Source organism: Trichechus manatus, unplaced genomic scaffold (genome assembly GCF_000243295.1).
Source record: "Trichechus manatus latirostris isolate Lorelei unplaced genomic scaffold, TriManLat1.0 scaffold00157, whole genome shotgun sequence".
Classification (NCBI taxonomy): domain Eukaryota; kingdom Metazoa; phylum Chordata; class Mammalia; order Sirenia; family Trichechidae; genus Trichechus; species Trichechus manatus.
In genome coordinates this window covers 2,602,068-2,608,093 of record NW_004444093.1, presented here as the reverse complement: position 1 = coordinate 2,608,093, position 6,026 = coordinate 2,602,068, and positions in this window count along the sequence as shown.

Below are 6,026 nucleotides of genomic sequence, written 5' to 3'. Positions count from 1 at the left end.
CTCAACAAAATTCAAAACATTGAGATAATATAAACTATCTTCTCTGATCACAATGCCATCAAAGTAGAAACTAATAACAGTAAGAGCAAGGAAAAAAATCAAATACATGGAAACTGAATAACACCCTGTTTAAAAACCACCGAGTAAAAGAAGAAATCAAAGATGGAATAAAAAAATTCCTGAGAATGAAAACACATCACACCAAAACCTTTGGGACACAGCAAAGGTAGTGCTCAGAGGTCAATTTATAGCAATAGATGCACACATCAAAAAAAGAAGAAAGAGACAAAATCAAAACATTAGCTATACAACTTGAACAAAGAGGGAACAGCAAAAGAAGCCCACAGCCACCAGAAGAAAGGAAATAATAAGGATCAGAGCAGAAATAAATGAATTAGAGAATGGAAAAACAATAGAAAGAATCAACAAAACCAAAAGTTGGTTCTTTGAAAGGACCAGTAAAAGTGACAAACCATTGACCAAACTGACAAAAGAAAAACAAGGGAGGACGCAAATAACACAAATAAGAAATGAAATGCGGTACATTACAACAGACCTAACTGAAATAAAAGGGATCATAACAGAGTGTTATGAAGAACTGTACTCCAACAAATTTGAAAATCTAGAGGAAATGGACAAATTTCTATAATTACCTACCCAAACTAACACAAACTGAAGTTCAAAATCTGAATAGACCCATAACAAGAGACGAGATTGAAAAGGTAATTAAAAAAAAAAAAAAAAACTCCCAACAAAAAAAAGCCCTGGCCCAGATGTCTTCACTGGAGATTTCTACCAAACATTCAGAGAAGAACTTACACCAGTACTACTCAAATTATTTCAGAATATAGAAAAGGAAGGGATACTTCTGAATTCATTCTATGAAGCCAGCATAACCCTGATACCAAAACCAGGTATCACAAAAAGAAAAATTACAGACTAATATCTCTCATGAATATAGATGCAAAAATTGTCAACAAAATTCTAGCCAATAGAATTCAGCATCATAGCAAAAAAAATAATACACCACAACCAAGTAGAATTCATACCAGGTCTGCAAGGATGACTCAGCATTAGAAAATCAATCAACAAAATCCACCACATAAACAAAAGAAAAGAATCACATGATCATCTCAATAGACACAGAAAAGGCATTTGACAAAGTCCAACACCCATTCCTGATAAAAACTCTCAATAAAATAGGTATAGAAGGGAAATTCCTAAACACAATAAAGGGCATCTATACAAAGCCAACAGCCAACATCATTCTTAATTGAGAGAGGCTGAAAACATTCCCCTTGCAAACAGGAGCAAGACAAGGATGCCCTTTATCACCATTCCTATTTAACATTGTTCTAGAAGTCCTAGCCAGAGCAATAAGGCAAGAAAAAGAAATAAATGGCATCCAAATTGGTAAGGAAGAAGTAAAACTGTCCCTATTTGCAGATGATATGATACTATACATAGAAAACCCAAAAGACTCCACAAGAAAAATCAGCAGAGTAGCAGGATACAAGGTAAACATACAAAAATCAGTTGGATTCCCACACACCAATAAAGAGAACTACAAAAAGGAAATCAGGAAAACAATACCATTTATAATAGCTCCCTAAAAAAATAAAATACTTAGGAATAAATCTAACCAGGATGTAAAAGACCTATACAAAGAAAACTACAAAATACTACTACAAGAAACCAAAAGAGACCTACATAAATGGAAAAACATACCATGCTCATGGATAGGCAGACTTAACATTGTGAAAATGTCAATTCTACCCAAAGCAGTCTACAAATACAATGCAAGCCCAATCCAAATACCAACAACATTCTTTAAAGATCTAGCAAAAATAATCGTTAACTTTATATAGAAACGGAAGAGGCCCAGGATAAATAAAGCATTACTGAAGAAGAATAAAGTAGGAGCAGATGCACTACCTGACCTCAGAATCTATTATGCAGCTATGGTAGTCAAAACAGGCAGGTACCTGTACAACAACAGACACATTCACCAGTGGAACAGAACTGAGAACCCAGATGCAAACCCATCCACCTATGGTCACCTGGGAAACCCTGGTGGCGTGGTGGTTAAGAGCTACGGCTACTAAACAAAAGGTTAAGAGTTCAAATCCACCAGGCGCTCCTTGGAAACCCTATGGGGCAGTTCTACTCTGCCCTATAGGTTCGCTATGAGTGGGAACTGACTCAACGGCAATGGGGTTTTTTTTGGTTTATAGTCACCTGATCTTCCACAAAGGCCCGAAGTCCATCAAATGGGAAAAACAGTCTTTTTAACAAATGGTGCTGGCAAAACTAGATGTCCATCTGCAAAAAAAATGAAAGAGGACCCATACGTCACACCACACACCAAAACTAATTCAAAATAGATCGAAGACTTAAATATAAAACCAAAAACTATATGGATCATAGAAGAAAAATAGGGTCAACATTAGAGGCCATAATACACACCATTAACAGAATACGAACCATAACTAACAATACACAAACTCCAGAAGATAAGCTAGATAACTGGGATGTTCTAAAATTAAACACGCTCTTCAGAAGACTTCACCAAAAGAGTAGAAAGAGAACCTACGTCCTAGAAAAAATTTTTGGCTATGACAAATCCAACAAAGTTCTAATCTCTAAAATCTACAGGAAAATCCAACACTTCTACCACAAAAAGACAAATAATCCAATTAAAAAATGGGGAAAGGATATGAATAGACACTTCACCAAAGAAGACATTCAAGCAGCCAACAGACACATGACGAAATGCTCTCGATCACTAGCCATTAGAGAAATGCAAATCGAAACCACAAAGAGATACCTTCTCACCCCGACAATGCTGGCACTAATCCAAAAAACAGAAAATAACAAATGTTGGAGTGACTTCGGGAAAAACGGAGCTCTTACGCATTGATGGTGGGAATGCAAAATGGCTCAGCCATTTTGGAAAACAATATGGTGCTTCCTTAAAAAGCTAGAAATAGAAATACCATATTATCCAGTCCTACTCTTAGGAATATATCCTAGAGAAATAAGAGCCATCACACAAATAGACATATGCACACCCATGTTCATTGCAGCATTGTTCACAGTAGCAGAAATATGGAAACAATCTAGGTGCCCATCAACAGATGAGTGGATAAACAAATTATGGTACATACACACAATGGAATACTACTCAACAATAAAGAACAAGGAAGAATCTGCGAAGCAGCTCACAACATGGATGAACTTGGAGGGCATCATGCTGAGTGAAGTAAGTCAATCACAAAAAGAAAATATTGTATGAGACCACTACTATAAAAACTCATGAAAATGTTTACATACAAAAAGAAACAATCTTTGATAGTTACGAGGGAGGGTGGGGATGGAAAAACACTAAACAGACAATAGATAAGTGGTAACTTTGGTGAAGGGTAAGACAGTATACAATACTAGAGAAGCCAGCACAACTTGTCCAAGGCAAGGTCATGGAAGTTCCATAGATGTATCCAAACTTCCCGAGGGACCAAATTGCTGGGCTGAGGGCTGTGGGGACTATGGTCTTGGGGAACATCTAGCTCAACTGGCATAACATAGTTTATAAAGAAAACGTTCTACATTCTACTTTGGTGAGTAGCGTCTGGGTTCTTAAAAGCTTGTGAGCGGCCGTCTATAATACTCCACTGGTCTCACCCTGTCTGGAGCAAGAGAGAATGAAGAAAACCAAAGACACAAGGGAAAGATCAGTCCAAAGGACTAATGGACCACAACTCTGACAGCCTCCACCAGACTGAGTCCAGCAGGTCTAGATGGTGCCTGGCTACCACCACCGACAGCTCTGACAGGGATCACAACAGAGGGTACTGGACAGAGCCAGAGAAAAATGTAGAACAAAATTCTAACTCACAAAAAAAAAAAAAAAAAAAAAGACACTTTTAATGAAATCACTCCTGAGGTTCACCCGTCATCCAAAGATTAGACAAGCCCATAAAACAAAACAAGACTAAATGGGCACACCAGCCCAGGGGCAAGGACAAGAAGGCAAGAGGGGACAAGAAAGCTGGTAATGTGGAACCCAAGGTTGAGAAGTGGAGAGTGTTGACATGTTGTGGGGCTGGCAACCAATGTCACAAAACAATATGTGTAGTAATTGTTTAATGAGAAACTAGTGTGCTCTGTAAACCTTCATCTAAAATACGATTTAAAAAAAAAAAAAAAAAAGATTACAGTCAAGAAAACCCATGGAGTAGTTCTACTCTTTCACAATGGGGTCACCATGAGTTGAAATCAACTCAGTGGCAATGGGCTTGGGTTTTTTTTTTGTTGTTGTTATATTATACAGAATTTTACAGCTGAGGAATCTGTGGCCCAGAGAGGGACACTTCGTCTAAGGTCCCAAGGAAAATTAGTGGCTGAGTAAGAACCAGAAACCAGGCTCCTGACACTTATGCAGGTATCAAGGGACGGAAGCAACAGGAAGCCATCCTCCCAAGGCCGATAATGAGCAGCATGGTTTTCAGGCGGAGGACGCTCTGATAATGTGCCTTTCCACATCAGCAAGAGGGAAGGGGAGGTGTGGGAGCCTCTTCTCTGAGGAAAAACAGGTCAGCTGCCAGAGGCTGAGCCTACCGGGTGTGTGCACAAGATGCCCAGAACCAGGCCAGCACACTCAGCCAAAGGCAACAAGCTTTCTGGCTGCTGCTGGCTATCTGCTCCTATGAGACTCTCCCAAGCCCTGGACTCCCATTGGTTTCATTCCAAGGAATCTCCTGGAGGGAAGATAAGCAGCAGTGACATCACAGCTGTAGAACTAATACGATCTGGAGGGGGCTTGCGCTTTCTTGGCCAGGTAAGATTTTCAAGCAGGCTGCACAGGTGGTGGTGGTCTCTCAACGCTCTTTGTGCCCCTTCCTCACCCTGTGGCACCTCTTCTCCCCACCTACAACCAGGGACCCATTGCTTTCCCGGGCCTCTGGCTACTTAGGGCCCTCTCCCTGCCTGGGTTCCAATCTTCCCTTTAGCCTTCTCCCTTCTTTGCTGGAAATCTCCCTCCCTCCACTCATCCTTACCCCTTCTTTTGGAATATCTGTTTTGAAAGAAGATACTAGCTGAACAGAGTTGACAAGGACAGGATTCAGGGAGGCCAGCACTCTGGGCTTGACTTCTTTGATAAGTGCTTACATGCAGTGGCGTCACTAGGAGAGTGCAGGGGTGTGGACTGCACTGGGTGACACTGTCAGAAGGGTTGACACCAAAATGACCATCTATACAATTTTTGTGCAGTGTTTCAGCAGAAACTTATTATTTTTTATGAAAATATCCCTGTGGTTAGTTATAACAACAAAAACATTTTTGTAAGCCCAGTTTACATGTATCAATATACCTACAAGGCTAAAACTCTATGCTAATTTACTTTTTGAACTTTCTAATGCGCTCCCATCAGAGCTGTCATTATTACCCAATTACAATGATGCTTCAAATCACGTGGTTTTGTCTGTACATGCTACCAGCACACGCTGTTGTTTTTGTTGCTGCTGGTGTTTTTATAGTTGCTAATTTTGTCAAATTTTCTAGCATTTTAGCTACAATATTGTGCTAATTAGTATTTGCAAACCTATACCAATAACATTTTTGAGAATGAAGTAGTAATCAAAGGAAAAGAAGGAGAAAAATCAAAAAAGGCTTCCACTTAGTTACTAACAACGTTGTAATTCAATGTAGAAAGATTTTACAAAACAATTTTCTTGTTAGTATTCATATAATCTAAGAAATATTACATTTAAGCAATTTACAACTATATCATGTATTTAGTCGATATGTTCACTAAGTGCTGAAATGCTTGTGTATTTATTCCGGTTTACTTTATGGTATTATTTCATTTATGAATATACTTCCATATGCATTTGTCTACAACTTCTACATTATTTGGACAGTTACTGATCATGCAAACCTAATCCATTAATATATCTTGTGTAATGATAAAGTTTAACGTTAAAATGAACATAATTTTGATGTAGTTCTTAAAAGTTTTTACTTCA